At 45.0% G+C, this 17,014-nt stretch overlaps 1 protein-coding gene across 3 annotated transcripts in view; it reads right to left on the bottom strand.

Annotated features, from left to right (window-relative positions):
- KCNIP1 (potassium voltage-gated channel interacting protein 1) overlaps positions 1-17,014 on the bottom strand; it is a 464,782-nt gene that overhangs the window by 227,275 nt on the left and 220,493 nt on the right. The window contains exon 1 of one of the 3 annotated variants that reach the window (XM_025181073.3): positions 3,748-3,844. The exons of the other annotated variants lie outside the window; for them this stretch is intronic. The gene's annotated coding sequence lies outside the window, so the exon portion shown is untranslated. Of the gene's footprint in view, positions 1-3,747; positions 3,845-17,014 lie in introns of those variants that run through there. 3 annotated transcript variants of the gene reach the window in all.

Here is a 17,014-nt window from a genome sequence, read left to right as displayed (position 1 = left end):
TTGCCGCTTGAAATGAGGAATGGCACTGCCATTCAAAATCTTTCACAGAGAGACTCTGCTATTAATAGCTCCTCCGTGATGAAAACAAAAGCCGTGCATTCACATTCATTAAAATACGAGAGATTGTATACAGCCCTGGTATGCGACAACATATTTTTCCATTGATGTGTCGTATGGCTGTTCAAGGTAATCCTGGCCTAGCTTATTCCCCTGAGGAGTTGTTTTGAAGACACCCATACTCTAAATTGTGCAAAGTCCAACTCAGCCTGTTACATAAAAGTCAGCAAAAGATAAAAGACAGAAACTGAATTAATCATCTCCGGGGCTGTGTGAAGACCGTGGTGGGTAAATAAAAGAGAATAAAATCATCAATAAATAGGCCAAAACTGGGGTGCCAGAAATGAGGCCTAATTGGCAAACACAGTAATGAGGAGAGGGTCTGTTCTGCCATTCACCCTGTTTGGGAGTCCTTAAAGAGAGACACTGTGGAGAGGAGTCCTGAGGATTGGAAGCAACAAGCTCTGCCATCGTGGCTGTTGTCTCCACTGCCTGGTCTTGATTTGGGATCCACCATGACACCTCTGAGCCTTCATCATCCTGATCCTAAAAAGGGTCCTGACCAGGCCAGAGCGAGCGAGCGAGCAAAAGAGAGAGAGAACACCAGCATCATCAACACCCCTGAGATATGAGACTTGGGGGGTCTTCTGATGCCCCTTCCCCTATGGTTCCTTTTCCTTTCCCATTGCATTTCTTCTCTCTCCTTTCACTTTCTGTTTAAAGAGCATCTGGATTAGCCAGACAAGATGGACCCTTTTACAACACTGCTGTGAGTCTGTGACCAGAGGCAATTAAAGGAAATGCTTGAATAGCCCAGATGCCGGTATAATTTTGCCATGACTCAGAGAGGCTAATAAAAGCATGTGTTAGGCCACACGGTTCTCTAGCTGTGAGGCTGAGAGAGTCCATTTGCTATCTCTGCTTTTCTTCTCCCTCTCCTCATGTATTTGCCTCAAGAGACGTAGGATCAGATTTCAGCCACAACAGCAGCCCATCTTAACGGTCTGTTTCTCTGATACCCACTGAACAGGACAGTTAGCACCATCTACAACTGTCAGACAGGAGAGTCTCTGTGAAACTCTCTCAACAGGGAAAGGAACATTTTAAAAATGAAAGCCTCTCAATACTCACATGCTTTAAATATTTCATTCTTTTTCTGCATCTTTAATAAAAGGGTATGAACATTTTGTTAGCGGGTTTGCCACAGAACCAAGCAGGTTGAGATTGCTGTATTTGAAACCCTGAACTATATTTAACCATTTAGTATTAGAGTGATAGGGTCACATGAACCCCTTTGACTTTCTGGGTTCATTTATTCTGTCAACATTAACGCACCAGGGCTATCCATCAGTTGTTTAGAAACAAAAAACCTGGTCTTCATGCCAAACTCCCCTGTTGAAATGTGTAGGAGTTTCAGGCATATAAGGAATGCAAAATCACAGCCTACTAGTAGAGCTAGAATCTAGACATAGTAAGTCGCTCATTTAAAATAACCCTAAAAAATGTTGTATACAAAGAAAGACTTCGTTTTAACATTCTTTTAGCATGAAGTCCATGGGGGTATTGTATATATATTGGAAGGTGGTGGTAAAGGATGAAAAGTTATAACTGATAAGGAGGGGGAAAGTGCGTGAACTAGAATTTTAGAAATTAGACAGATTTAATTGTAAAAAAAACAAAAAAAACCTAGAATAAGTCAGCTTGGGGACTTCCCTAGCAGAAATGTAATATTTAGTTCTTCTGAGGAAAAAAAGTTTTTTTCTCCATAGGAAGAGAAAAAGCTAAAGTGAATGTCTAATGGACAGGGACATTTCAGAGGTAATCTTGGTGCATTCTGAGGAGGCAACTTTTAATGCAGAAAGCCATAACTTGCATTTCACTGGAATGTTCATCTCCCTTCCATTGAAATCTGTGGATCAACCCAAATGGTGTACGTCACGGCTACGTCTACACTGGCACCCTTTTCCGGAAATGCTTAAAACGGAACAGTTTTCCGTTATAAGTATTTCCGGAAAAAGTGCATCTACATTGGCAGGATGCTTTTCCGGAAAAGCACTTTTTCCGGAAAAGCGTCCGTGGCCAATGTAGACGCGCTTTTCCGGAAAAAAGCCCCGATCGTCATTTTCGCGATCGGGGTTTTTTTTGTGGAAAAGACTACTGTGCTGTCTACACTGGCCCTTTTCCGGAACAGTTTTTCCGGAAAAGGACTTTTGCCCGAACGGGAGCATCATAGTTTTTCAGGAAAAACACTGACAATTTTACAGTAGATCGTCATTGCTTTTCCGGAAAAGCAAGCAGCCAGTGTAAAAAAAAGCGGCTGCTTTTCTGGAATAAGTGGCCCAGTGTAGACACAGCCCACATGTTTATCTACAACATGGCTCACTTTTCTCCCCTCCTTAAAAGTCAGCCCCACTCTTGCAGTGACCAAATCATTCATCATCTCATTTTCATACCGGCTAGGAACTTATGGCTTCTTTTCTCAGTTGACGTCAATTGCCACAACAACAGAAGCAAAAAGGAAGAACCAATAATAAAAGTATTTGCTTAGTCAAGTAATTGCATGTTACTTCACTGGCTGATCTGAATTCTCTTTGAGACAAGTTTACTAACAGCCTAAAATGATGACAGAACTACCTCACAAATATTAACATAATGAGCAGTGTTTACAACTAGCCAGCCAAAGCATAGTACTCTGCATTTTTTAAATTACCAAATCTAAACTCCACAGATGACTGCAGGAAAGTATTTGCTGTAAATTGAGTATCAATAGTTTATGACAACAAATTAGTATCACAATATCACTGATTTGACCAGTCATGAACATTTTTTTTTGTCTATAAATATTATATGGAGATTTTCTGTAGAGAGAAGACATCATTAAAGTTCGGGCATCAGAAACATTACTTGTTGTATGGAAACCCACCAACTACTGTGAACTTCTCAAGTAGCTGCCCTTTGCTTATCTGCACAAATAATTAAAAATGAAAAGATTCAGTAAGAGGTTAACCGTTCCTGAGGTGATGGGGAGAAGAGAACAGAAGAAAATGCTGAAACAGAATCAAGTTAGACCACTGATGCATTAAACACAACACTTATGTCAATGACTCAAACTGGTTGAATCTGATGCAAGAAAGCTTGAAAGAGCATGAGGACTTCCTGGTTACTCTAAGAAGTCACGATGAGCAGCAAGGGTCATGTAGGAAGCAAAGCATGCCAGTCTGATAGCAATATTTTAATGGTTTTTAGCAGTGCCCTTTTGCCAGATGATTAACTCTAAGGTAATCTGCTTCAAATGATCCACAAAGTAAACTTTTCAGTGCATGACCTGTTAACTGGTCATTGCTCAAGTGGAGAGATTGAAAACTTTAGAACATAGCAAATAACCAAACGTAGAGAATCCAATACAGTGATAGTCTTAAAGATGGTGAAAAAATAAACTACCTTTAATCTATGTGTAACAATGTACACTTACACATTATCTCCAGCTATTGAAGATTTAATAGTTTAAGCATAAACTGGAGAAAGAAGTATCTGTAAATGCTAATTAGTGATGGCAAACAGTTCTAACCTACCAGATAAAAATCACTGAGTTTCGACAGTTCCCATCAGTTTGCAAACTACATCAACTGTTTCACTCACTACATTTTTAATTGGAATGCCATAGTTTGAACATTCAGACAACAATCTGACCTTGTTAACAGGCTGAGACAGCTTGAGGAAGGCTTACTTTGTCCGCTCACATACCCAAACCATAAATTTCATCCGATAGCCCAATCTGGACTTACCTGCAAGAAAAGAGAATACAAATATTGTATTACAGCTCAAACTTAACACAAATGTATCAGTGAGAATTGAAAATAAATAATGCACCCGTAAGGCATTTCAAAAGTAGTAAGACATCAGATCACTTTCAATAATACAATGTTTTATTTAACTGTGTTTCCCCCCATGCATTAAATAATTGAAATAGCCTTTTCATCCTGATAATGTAATTACAAAAGGTTGCACAGCCAAAGGACAAAAATGTATACCTATTGATTTTCAGATTCTTCTATTTTCAAGTGTAGGCTACTCTGTTTATATCAGTCTGTCTTGTCTTTGATTTTCCTCCCTTTATTAAGCCAATACAGTGTGCTTAACAGCTTTTTTAAGTCAATGTGACAGTGCATAGATAAGCATATCAAAGAGCATGCATGCATAATGGAAACTCTCCTTTCTGTTCCCTTTTAATTGATTTTTCTAAGGCAGGAAAGGTAGCCACTTATCTCACACCTGCTGAACTCATACTACAGTAGAAACAAACGTTTTGATCATAGATTATTTACTTATGAAGAGGAGGAGTTAGGAAAGCGCTAATAGTAGCTTTCCCATATCAACCCTTCAACACTTTGCATGAAAGTGTGAGACTAGTGGAAAAAAATTGACAGACGTTTGTTTGCAAAAGCAGAGCACAGTATGTTCATTAATGGGGGCTCGCTAGGCACAGTATATGAATGAATGTTACTGTATCTAGGATTTAACTGGGGCCCAAGAACCCCTTTGCTTATAGAGGATCTTTATCCTCTCTGAGGACCCGCCAGAAGGGAACATCACTCATGTAAATCCTGATTCTCCACATGTTTTAAAGTGGTGCAGATTCACTGAATCCAATGGCACTGTTCCTGTGCTTCAGGCACAGACCTAAGTGTCTGCCGGATTGGGGCTCACTTGGTAACGCACACAATTTTTTGTGAGATTCTCACACTATGCATTGTTCTTAAAGCTGCATCTCCTGAAATCAGGAGAATCTCAACGTTCATTTTAAAAAGCATCTGCAAAGAAAAAAAAACCCCACATTTGCAGAGGATACAAAGCTTGACAATTTATCTCTAAAGGTTCAGAACCAGAGACCAATAAAAGACCCCCATTAAAATATCATATGATTTTAGAGAGTCATATGATTTTTGACTGCTTAGGGTTGGAAATACTGAAATGCTGAGTAGCTCTAACTTCAAACAAGATCCACTGACTTGAAACAAGACCCACATTCAATGGCATGACCTGAGGGAGTTAAATACCCCACAGCATAATGGGTTATTGAAGATCAGAGAGAAGACATCAGTAACGTTTTCCTGGGAACTCTTTAATACACAATTCAGGAGTTTCCAAAAGGGTTCAAATATTTCAAATATTGATCTATAGGCTCGGTTTGCTTTCAGGGTTTAAAAAAATCCATTAGAGAAATAAACACTACCGCATTGCCCATTACTAGCAATGTGGGTATCAAGGCCAAACTTGTTTATTATTTAGTTCACAAAATCTATTCAATTTATGAGAAGCAATGTCTAAAGTGTGTGTATAGAACCTGTCATTTTAATTTATGTCCAAGTACTTTGCAGAGTACATGTAAAAACTCTGCGTATGAATTTACATACTTTTAGAGGGGGCTAATCTATAAATAATTGTGTTCCAATTTATCTGATAACACTTTCAAACACACCTTCATACTTCCTTTTACTCTCTTCATAACTCTATACACATACATCTGAAGGGATCTGCTTACGAGTTTTATTAAAAGGGCCATTCAGTGAAATAAACGTAAGTCTACTCCCAAGACTGAACATGTAGCTTTATTTAACTGTGTCATAACAGACTGTGTAATGGGAGGGGAACATCCACTAACTAAACAGGGGCGTCTCAGAAGGGTTGTCATGTTAGCCTATAACTTTAAAAACAACAAGTAGTCCTATAGCACCTTAGAGACTAACATTAGCAAGAGAGGGTATCATGAGCTTTTGTGGGCAGAACCCACTTCTTCAGATGAGCTGGAAGCTGGAGTGAAAATGACAGACTATTTTATCCAAATGACCAGAACGTTGAAAGAAGCAGCTAGGTATCTATATACAATTGAAATTTCAACCATCTTTCCCATTGGTCTCCGTGGCTTTCTGCCAACACCCCTCCTAGCTACCTGAGTTTAACCCTTCAGTCACTGGGTGCTGGTCAGCACTCTTCCTATCCATCACAGCATCCCAACATCAACACGTATCATTTGCAAGCAAAAGCCAACTTGAACTTCCTCATCAGTCTTTCTCTAGGGTTTCTCCATCGGTTCCTTATCGTAACACCCAGTGACATAACAAAGAGGCCAAATTCTCTGCTAGCAGAGCCAGCACCAGCAACCCGAGGTGGTCAGAAATTAGAAACCTACTAGCTCAAAACTTCACAAGAGTAGCCAAAACCCATGCCGTTTTAAGAAGAATCAACAGTATTTTTTGCCTGTCTTTGGTTTTTACCTCCCCTTTTTAACTCTGGCAGTTGTCACGAGACCGTAGACTGGGCTCCCAACTCCCAGTAACTCCTCCCTCCTGCACGCTTAAGGGGAAGCAAGTGTGCTGCTGTTGATCACAGAATTAGGGTGAGGATGCCTTTGCAGCTGCTTGCAGCACAATCCATCTGCTGCCTCTTCTGACCGAAGTGGGAAACCACAACAGCGAAGGCCAAATTCCTGATCTGTGCTATACTGAGAGGTCTCGAGAGCTCCCAAACTTGGTCCGAAATCATGATGCTATTTCAAGTGTTGGTAACCCTGTACAGCTCTACTGCCAGGAGAGGAATTAGACCTGCATTAACTTCGTCGAGGCACTCCGGCCAGTTATGCAGTGGAGCTGGTGCTAAAAAGACTCTACTAATAAATAAAACCAGCCCAAGTAAAACAGCTGCATAGAGCTACAGGCTTGATACACTGTCATACGATGTTCCAGTCTGGTGAAAACAGTGTGCACAGACTTAATCATTTTGGAAAGCAGTAATTAATTATTGGTTACCATCTCAGTTTTAAATCGTGCGTTCCAAGGGATTTTCACCTCCTACTAGTCTGTATTAGCTGAGCTAGGGGGAAGGAATAAATTGCCACTGTAGGCCATATAGAAGCTGCTGAGGAGTAAGCTCTGATTCACAGTTTGGGTTCAACTCCCTCCCCCCACCAGGTGTGAAAATATGATCTCCCAGAACCTCTTTTCCCACAACCAGAGACTCACTGCAGCTAGGGCAGTGGGAGAAGAGAACATCTTTCATGACACCTTCTGCCTATGTCTGCACATTGGAAAGCTCTTGTCATGCATTTTCCATCACATGGTCTAGCTCTGCTCTCTGTGAAATCAATGGGAAAACTCCCATTGAGTTCAGTGGCACCTGGAGAAGACTCAAGGTATCTCTTCTTTAAATGGTATTTTGTATTAAGAGATTAGGGCAGGGATGGGCAATAAGCAGCCTGGTTCACCAGGTATGGCCACTGGCAGGCCACCAGGCACTTTATCAATCTGCGTGTTCACAGGTGTGGCTGCTTGCAGCTCCCATGGGCTGTGGATCGCCATTTCCAGCCAATGGGAGCTGTGGGAAGCAGCGTGGGCCCGGAATCATAGAACGGTTATGATTTACAGATTAGGATTATCCTATTTGTATGCATGTGTCATTTTTTTTCCTGAAGATAGGAATGCTGGCCTGCAGTTCAAATGTGCTACTTTGAAACACCCACAATTTCCCACTCTGGTAATGACAGCAATGAAGAATTCAGACAGGGTTGATGTCCCATCAGCTAAGACAACTGACCATGAAAAATCTTAGTCTTCCTGGGGATACTCCAGTCAGCCTGCAAGAAATGGCTGTTATGGCCCTGCAAAGACATGTGGCTGAGGTACCTGATACTGGGACTTATCTCTGAATACCAGTGTTTTTCCACTGAAGGCAAAGGGTTCCTGCCATGTACAAAATCTATATAAGGCAGAGGAGTGATATCATCATGGTTCTCCTCTGCATCCCTGCCCAAAGAGCCACCAGGAAACAGCAGACCGACAAGAAGTGGACGGGGGTGGGAGGAGGGGAGAAGAGCTGAAAGCAAGCCGAAAGGGTTTTCTAGCCTGTGAGTGAAAATACCTGATGTTTCAAGATGCAGGCTACTGCAACAGGCTTTCAGAAAGCTCTGCAGTCTGTCCGAAAGAGCTGAGAAATGACTATTTGTAGCCCATTTGTTTAGTGTATTAAGTTTAGATTGTGTGTTTTGATATGTTTTCTCCATAATTTGCTTTGTTCTGTTTATCATCACAGGGGTGGAGAACCTGAGGCCCGGGGGCCGAATGGGGCCCCTGGCTTGACTGGATCCAGCCCCCAAGGCTCTGAACTGCCCCCCCGCCCAGCATTGGGAAACCCAAACTGGTGCTCCAGTCCCTTCACCATTCCCCCCGTAGGGTTGGGGCACACAAAATCTACTAGTCTGTGCACCCCTAGGCTCTGATGTACAAGGATAATGTGGGGAGTGTCTTTCTTCTTCTCAGGCCACGTCAGTGGGAGTTTGGGGGATTTTTTTGCTTCTCACTTGTATGCGGCCCCTGACTGATTTTTCTGTGCATCAGTGGCCTGCAACCCAAGAAAGGTTTCCCACCCTGACTTAAAGTCTCCCCGTTTCATTAATAAACTTATTTTTGATTACTCAAACCCAGAGTGTGCAGTTCAAAATGGGGAGTGGAGGGGAAGAGGCTGTGTATGACTTCCTCCACATTGAGGGAGGGAGTGGGTTCACCAGTGTGTGCTGTCTAAATCCCTGTATGGTGTAAGACAGCATTACAAAACTGTGGTCCACGGCCAAGTATCAGTCCTTAGGAAAAAAAATACCGGGCCACAGAAATTTTTTTGCGAGAACCCGCTTCGCTGCCCCCCAACCCTCAGGATGAACACTGCGCTGAACTCCCAGTGTCAACAGAGGTAGCGCGGGCTTCCTGCGGAGTCAGGAGGCAGTTCTGCAGCTGTGTGCCAGGTCCCAGAAGTGTGCGGGATGCTCTCCCCTCTCCCTCAGCAGCCGGTGCGGTACCTAAAGCACTGGTCCATCAAGCGCTGGGGACTGTGTTCCCCTGTTGCCTTCCTGCGCATGGAGGGGGGTGTGGTTGGGGATCTGGGACTGCACCAGCTCTAGCTGCTCGGGCAGCGTATGCTGCCATGGGGAGCGGAGGAGCAAGGCTCACACTGCCTGAGTGGTTGGGGCAGACACAGTCTGGGACTCCCCCTACCTCTGTGCAGGAAGGCAGCAGGCATGTAGTGGACCAGCATGTCAGGTACCGCACCGCTCTTTGGAGGACGGGGGAGCAGCCCGCACAGTTCCTGGGCCTTGACAGCTACAGGATCCCCAGCTATCAGTCCCTGTCCTCACCCCCCTCCCCAGACTCCCACAAGCACTCTGTCCCCTGCCCCAGCACTCATTGGCACCCTTCCCCAGAACTCTGTCCCAGCACCCACAAGCACAGCTGGGCCCACATTAATGAGGTTTGAGGGGTTTGGAGGGATTGTGGTTTTGTTTATCACTTGCGTGGCCCCAACTGACTTTTCTGTGGGCTAAAGTTGGCACTGGGGGCTTTGGGAGGACCAGAAACAATTTATTTGCATATTCATCATTTGTTTAATGAATATGGAAATAAATGTTTTCGGTCTTCCAAAAGCTCAGGAATGAATTTACTGGTCCCCAGTGTCAAAACGTTTGGGAACCCCTGGTGTAAGACAATGCACCTTTGGGGGCTGCACTCCAAGGAAGTCAGGCACCCGAGTGCTGGTGCAAGTCCTTTAAGCTGAGTCATCCTAAAGCTGAGTTCAGTGTCTGTGTCTTTCTGCAGCTGGGTGTGGCTCTGCCTGTGTGCGTGCAGGCTAGATGAGGCCTGAGAGCCTAGCTCAGCAAGACAGGTTAAAGGGGGGCCACGCTGAAGGAACAAGTGCACTCAGTGGTATCCCAGTACACTATTTCTGATATCAGGTTGAGTATCTTACTCAATGCACCCCCTCTCCCCCCGTGACATTTAGGAAATGCATAACCCCAACAGGCTGAAACTCAGATTTTACATCTCCCTAGGGTGTTCACAGCTAGGGTATGTCTAGACTACATGCCTCTGTCGTTAGGCTACTTGGCATAGGAAAATGAAGCCGTGATCAGCTGTTTGTCGGCAGATCGGGGCAGTCTAGACACACCGTGGTCAACAAGGGAGCCTTTGTTGACCGGCGCGGGTAAACCTGGTTTCACAAGGCATACCTGTGCTGGTCGACAAAGGCTTCCTTGTTGACCATGGCGCGTGTAGACTGCCCCGATCTGCCGACAAACAGCTGATCATCAGCTGGTTGGCAGAGCGCGGCAGCCATTTAAATTTAAATGAAGCTGCGATTATTTAAATTGCGTCTTCATTTCCCTATGCCAGGTAGCCTAATCTATATGCCTCTGACAACAGAGGCATGTAGTCTAGACATACCCCTATTGGCCTGAAAATGTTTGATTTCTGGTTTTACATCTGCACATAGGACTCCTGCTACACACATGGTAGTAAGAAGCTCTAGCTCTACATATTTGATGCCTGAAAGAAGCTGTGAGGAAGATGAGCAAGGAGAGAGCAGCCAGAGACCTGGAACAATTCCTTCCTCTGGTAACAGCCCTGAGGGTATGTCTACACAGCAAAGGAAAACCCATGGCTGGCGGGTGTCAGACAATTCAGTCTCACAGGGCTCAGAATGTGGGGCGGTTTAATTGCTGTGTAGACATACCTTAGTCTCCAGCCTAAGCCCAGCATCTACACAGCAAAGAAACAGCTCCACAAGCCAAAACCACCTGGCACGAGCCAGGTGCAGGGTTTCCCTGGTTGTGCAGACATACCCATATGCTCACTGCTATACAGGAGAGAGGGAAAACACTGCCTGCAGTTTGTGCGCTTTTATTCATGAGATGGAGTTTCACGAATGGTTTCTCTAGCAGAAAAGCATGTGCCCAGCAGGGCCAACTGTCTCTCCAGGCCCCACTGGGCACATGGGAGGGTCATCCTCTGTACCCTTGGACAGGGCAGGGCCTCAGGCAGAACCTTTTGTATCACCAAGCCCTGGAGCAGTTGCCCCTCCCCTGCCCTTGTTGGTGGGCCTTCATGTACCATAGGGCACCTCCATCTCCCTACCTGGCCAATTCAGCGTCTTTTCACTCACAGATGCACAACAGGTCACTTCCGTGTGTCCAAGGGGTGCGCTTATTTCCCCTCTACATAATACGGTAATGCCATGCAACATGTCCTTCCCAGCAGCCCTTGTTCCCCAGACTCTCTCTGAGCTTCCTCCTGAACTGCCCTTTGTTTCAGGTTTCCTTCCATCATATTCTTCCCCGTTACCTGGATAGCCCAGTAATTGCTGCTCTGGTGCTCACACTCCCCCACCAGAAAGTGACTGCCCTCAGCTGGGTCTGCAGCTTGCCCCAGTGTCAGTGATGAGGGTGCTGCTGGTAGCCCCCATTTCACTGCATGACCCCAGACATTTCAAATCATTGGCATTAAGGCCAGAAAGGACCACCGGGATCACCTACTCTGACCTCTCGTTTACTGCCGGCCATAGACTCTCTCTCACTCACTCTGGTATTAGACTCCTCACTTTGGCCTAAGTTACTTAAGTCCTCAAACTGTGATTTGAAGATGTTACAGAGAATCCACCGCTTATACCAGTTTAAACATGCAAATGAACAGTGCCCTATGCTCTCCGCCAATCTGACCTGGAAGAATATTCCTTTCTGACCCCAAATACAGCAATCAGTTAGTTCCCAAGAATGTAAGACCCACCAGGCAGATACCTGGGAAAGATTTCTCTGTAGTACCAGAGCCCTCCCCGTAGAGCAGTGTTTCCTAAACTTTTTAAGACCGAGGAACACCAAACAATTTTTTTTTATGAGGAACACCAAGGACTTTTTGTTGAGAAAAAAAGGGCAGGGTAGGGAGAGAAGTTATTGACAAAAAAAGGGGGGTGGTCAGGGGAAAGTTATTGAGCAAAAAAAAAAAAAAATCACCTGCCCCTTTAAGGGCGGCCATTTTGAACTCTGTTGTTCTCCGCGGCACACCTCTGACTGCCTCACAGTTTAAGAAACACTACCATAGAGTGTCCCATCTCTAACCAGATCGACTAGGTGGTCACATCACACCACCCTCTACATAAACTTACCAAGCTCAGTCTTGAAGCTAGTTTTTTTTTCCCCTCACTGCTCTCCTTCCAAGGCTGTTGCAGAACATGAGAAATTAAAGCCACGAAACACCTTGTTACCGTAAATAAAATCCATCTGCTGCACCAAAGGGTTTCTGGGTGTTTGAGATCTGCTTCCAAATGGTGCTAACCCAAGGTCAAGAACAGGCCGGAAGAGAGGGTGTGTCAGCCATTGGGCTAAAGAGCAAAAAGACACGCTCTCATAAGTCTCAGCCAGTGACAGTACTTTTCCGTCAGCCCTCAGGGAGGGCAGTGGTATCGACGCAGTTCAAAGGAGATAGGGTGCTTGTCTCCAAACTTTTTAAGAACAAGATCAATTTTTGAATTTAATTGCAAACCAGGATCTACCTCAAACCCCAAATTCTTGTCCCACCTCCTTCCCTGCCTTGCTCACTCCATACCCTGTCCCTACTCTATCCTCACTCACTTTCCCCAGGCTGGGGCAGAGGGTTGCTTGCATGGAGGTGCAGGCTTTGATCTCCTAGTCAGGGTTCCAAACCTGAAGGGAATGAATTTTGTTATGGGCACCAATATCGAGAAAGTGTGAAGATGTGCACCACCAATAGAACCCCAAACCCTAGCTATAATATATGCATTTTAAAAATCACCATAGGGATAATTACTCCAGCCAAGAGAGGTTAGGCACGCTAGAGCTCAGGCCTCGAAGAATTAAATTCAAGCATAAGAGAAATAAAAATTAGAGAGACCAGTCAAAACCTGAAAATAACACACCATGAAATAAGTAAAAGAACTAATCACAGCAACCCACGTATGAGCTGGGTTGGGAGGTGAGTGTGAATGGCAGAGAGAGAGAGAGTGTGTGTGTGTGTGTGTGTGTCAGAAGAACACAGGGTGTGAGAGTGACAGACTCATATTGCCACTCTAAATATGCTGGGCACAGTCAGACATAGGAGCTGTTACCAGCCAGCTCCCTCCATCCCAAACCCTGGCATTCCCCTTCTGTGGAGATGGGGTACAGAGAGGAGAGGGGGATACCATGACATCAGGCCCCTTTCTCTGCCTCCCCCACTCTGCACAACAAGCAGGAGGCTCCCTCGGGGCAGCTCTAAGGCAAAGGGCAGGGAAAACACAGCAGTGGGGGGAGGGGTAGCTAAAGGGCTGGCACTTGATAGCCTCCGGGCTACACCGATCAGGACCGACTGCTAGAGGTTCCAGGATTTACCAGTAGATCTGCATCTACTGCTGTGATCACCGGGATACTGAATAATTCTGGCTTCCTAGGTATCATTCAGCTTTCTGAGGGCAGAGGACGGATGGTCCAGCGAGTAGGGCACTAGCCTGTGCCAAAGGTCTTGTTCAATTCCCTGCTCTGCCGCATGCTTCCTTCGTGATCCAGGGCTTAGGACTCGTCTACACAGTTACTGCATGGCAAGCCAGGGTGTGGACCTACCGCTCGCCGCAGTAACATCCTGGGTGGACACAGCTACAGTGCGCTGAAACTCCCAGAGTGTAGCTAGTAGGCGGATGCTCGCGGAACGTTCATTGCCCAATAGGAGGGGCCCCCACAGGACGTGACTGGGGGCAGCCAGCTGGTGTGCTTGCTATGCAGCAACTTGGCACACAGCCAAGCCCGAAGTCCTCCTAGGCCTCTGTTTCTCCTCTGGGAAAAGGAGATAACAGCACTTTCCTATGTCAAAGAGGAGCTGTGAGAATAAATACATGACAAATGGGCAGGTGCTCCAATACTATGGAAATGGGACCCATGTAAGTACCCATAATCTATAGATCAAAGATGTGATTTTATCTACATATTATGGGGCGGGGTGGAGGGGGGAGGAGAAAGAGCAGGAACTAAGAAGCTCAAAATAATCCCTTAACACCACTGCATGTATGCCCTCTGTAATTCTGCAAAATAAAATACAAAATTCCAGGAAGTATCTAACTCTGCCGTGGAGTCCAAAACCGAAACCGAAACGGCAATAGATGGGCAATTCTAAGTTAACACTCAAAAATAAACTTATTACTTACTGACAGTGCTGCCATATTTTTCCTTAACAAGAAATTAGGCACAGTTGTCATCCTTAAACTTCAATTATTATACATGCGAGGCAGTCCTGAAGCCTTAATATAATTGAATAGCGTTTGATAAATACCGAAAAAAGTCTTAAAATCTTAATATCCCAAAATATTAAGATTGCTGTAAAATTGCACTATTTAACAGCAGGACTTTGTTAGCACCACAGTAGTTAGCTAATGCTCACATCTCCTGTAAGAGTTTTTAACTAGGTTCATTTGCCTGTGTTCATGGATCCAACTTCACCATGGGAGAGATAATATGTACGCTGCTGCCCTCTGCTGCCTCTATTTCACAGCAACATAAACTCAGCCATTTAAACACTCATATTTCCCCATGTGGCTTTCCCCTCAGACACACACAAATGATAGCAATTGCAAGGCGGCCCAGAACATGGCCATAATGTAGATTTGGCTTCATTCATCTAAAAAATCCTTCTCCCTTTCTGGAAGGAAAATGGCTCCACTTCATCTCTCCATATTTCATTGACTTGTTGCCTTTGAAAAATCAACGCCTTGATGTGCACTATAAAGAGACTAAATTTTCCACGACCACAAAATCAGCACCTAGCTTCCTTTGCACATTTAAAATCCACATTTGCCCAGAGAAATGTCTCCTTGGCACCGGCATGTGCAATTCTTTCAAAGTGTGACCCTTCCTACCCACGGTCACTTGTATTTATCACCCAGAGTGACACAGGGATTGGGACAGAAATTGTGCCCAGTGGTAAACAGACCATTCTGCAGAGAAACATGCTCATGGTGAGGTAAAACTAAACAGCTGTATGAGTGGTGGTAAGGATACTCTTGGGCAGAGTGGTCAATCACATGGGCGGAAGTGGCTGTGGTCATCCAGCCATGCCCACACCAATGGTGGGATATCATTCTGAGAGGGCTGTAGACTCCACACTCAGGTGCAGGGAATGGAGGTCTGGATGGTAAGCAGCAGACCAAGTGAAGGATCTGGGACGAAGAGCCAGGAACCAGCAGTCGGAGCATCCTCCAGAAGCAGTCAGTAGGGGCATCCAGAGCCTGCCCACAGCCTCAACCTGCTGATACAGGAAGTAGCCAGATCCCCTTCTGAGCCACCACCCACAACCAGCCATTGAAGGACCAGGAGCAGGCAGCTCACTGATTCAAGGAACAGTTGGAATTTCCCAGACTACAGCATAGAAGCCAGAGCTAGCAAGCAGCATCCTGTGTTCCTAAAGCATATTCCATGCTGCCGCCTTGCCTATCCAGGCATGCCAGGTGATGCATAATCATCACTAAGGGCATTAAAGCTCCAAGACCTTCTGCTTTAAAAGGTATAAATCAAGTCACAACTGGTTGAGAAGTAATAAGAATCTCAACGGGCCTATACCTGTCTCAGCCACAGTAAATCTTGCTTTGGGCTAAGTGTGGCCCTGGTGGTATCAGGAGGGAGAGTAGGTGTAATGGAAGCAGAGAAGCTACAGGGAGAGGGGAAAAGGGTGTGTAATAAAGGAAGATGGTGATGAGGAATCCAGGAGGAAGAGATTATGGTTCTGATCCTTCTCTCATTGACAGACCAACCAGTACACGATTAGGTCTATTAAGAGGGGGAGCAGGAAAGATCTTTAACTGAGAGGAGAGCTATTTAATTAGACATAACCCTAAAAAAGACGGAATGAAAGGAAAAAATTGCACCAAGTCCGAGGACCCACGTGAGAGTAGCACCCTAATCCTTGATCAGAAAGGCGCTGCAGAGTTTCTATTCCTCACACTCGCTTGCCAGTTGTAATATTGGAGAGCTTTGTCACTTGACTGACATTCAAAATATTCATTAGTCCCTTCCTAAGAACTGTGTTAAGTATTGCTCAGGGCGTTATTATTCCTTGTGGGATAGAGATAATGCAGGGTCAGAGTGGGACAAGGCCCTTAACCACCATAATTACCTGGGGATTGATTGCTGGAGCAAGAATAGATCCCTTAACCTGAACTTAAAGCTAATGGATGGTATAGTGTTGTATTGTATTGTGTGCTGGCTAAAAATCAGTAAGAACAGCAGCTGTCTTAATCTGGGCTTCTTAAGGAAGTGCAAAGCCTATAATTAAGAGTCAGCAGGAATTCTCTAATCACTGCCAAAAATTATAGACAATGCATGGCTTAATACCACCACCATTTTGCAAAATTGCACCTTTAATTCTGAAGCCTTTTCCCTCCTTTGTATTTATAGCCCTGTTCCAAACAGTGATTCAGACAACTGCTCACTTCCATCCCTCCATGACCCACTGAACATCAAGGGCCTAGTTTGGGCCTGGACTACCTGGATATGGAGCCGATTTAGCTCAAGTTTTCAATTTGAGTACATGCTCTGGCCTTTAGTTTACTTGAACAATGGAACCACACCTGCAAAAGGGAGGCAAAAACGGCCTATTACAAAGGGTCTTGTTAACTGGACTCTTTGTGACTCTTTCTGCATGGAATTTTGAGACGTGAGTTTGCCACAGATGGTTCTAGAATTTTCAGCTCTTTGTCTAACCTGCTCTCAAAAGCCTCCAATGACAAATTCCCCGACCTTCCCCAGCAATTTGCTCCAGTGCTTCATTACTTTTATGGATAGATTCAGGACCCTGTTACTCCCACGCAACCACCCGTGAAAGCGACACATGGAGCATCTGGCCTTGCTTCCCCTTTTGGGAAAGGCTCTTCCATTGTCAAGCTTCCCCTTGCAATGTTCTTCCTCCAGGATGGATGGACGAACTAACCTGTCGAGGTAGTAGGAGTATATCAATGTGAACATGAACCCGAGGGGGAAGATTTTGGGGAATTTATTCCAAAATGCAGTTCTTCTGCCCAGTGGTTCAAAGGCTGCTTTCCTCCCTTCTCTCAAAGTTTCAGTTGTCTCTGAACTACACAGAACTCCAAGGAAATCTGAGGGCAGAAC

Source organism: Pelodiscus sinensis, chromosome 16 (genome assembly GCF_052426305.1).
Source record: "Pelodiscus sinensis isolate ZL-2025 chromosome 16, ASM5242630v1, whole genome shotgun sequence".
In the NCBI taxonomy this organism is placed as follows: domain Eukaryota; kingdom Metazoa; phylum Chordata; order Testudines; family Trionychidae; genus Pelodiscus; species Pelodiscus sinensis.
This window is presented reverse-complemented; position numbering and strand designations above follow the sequence as displayed.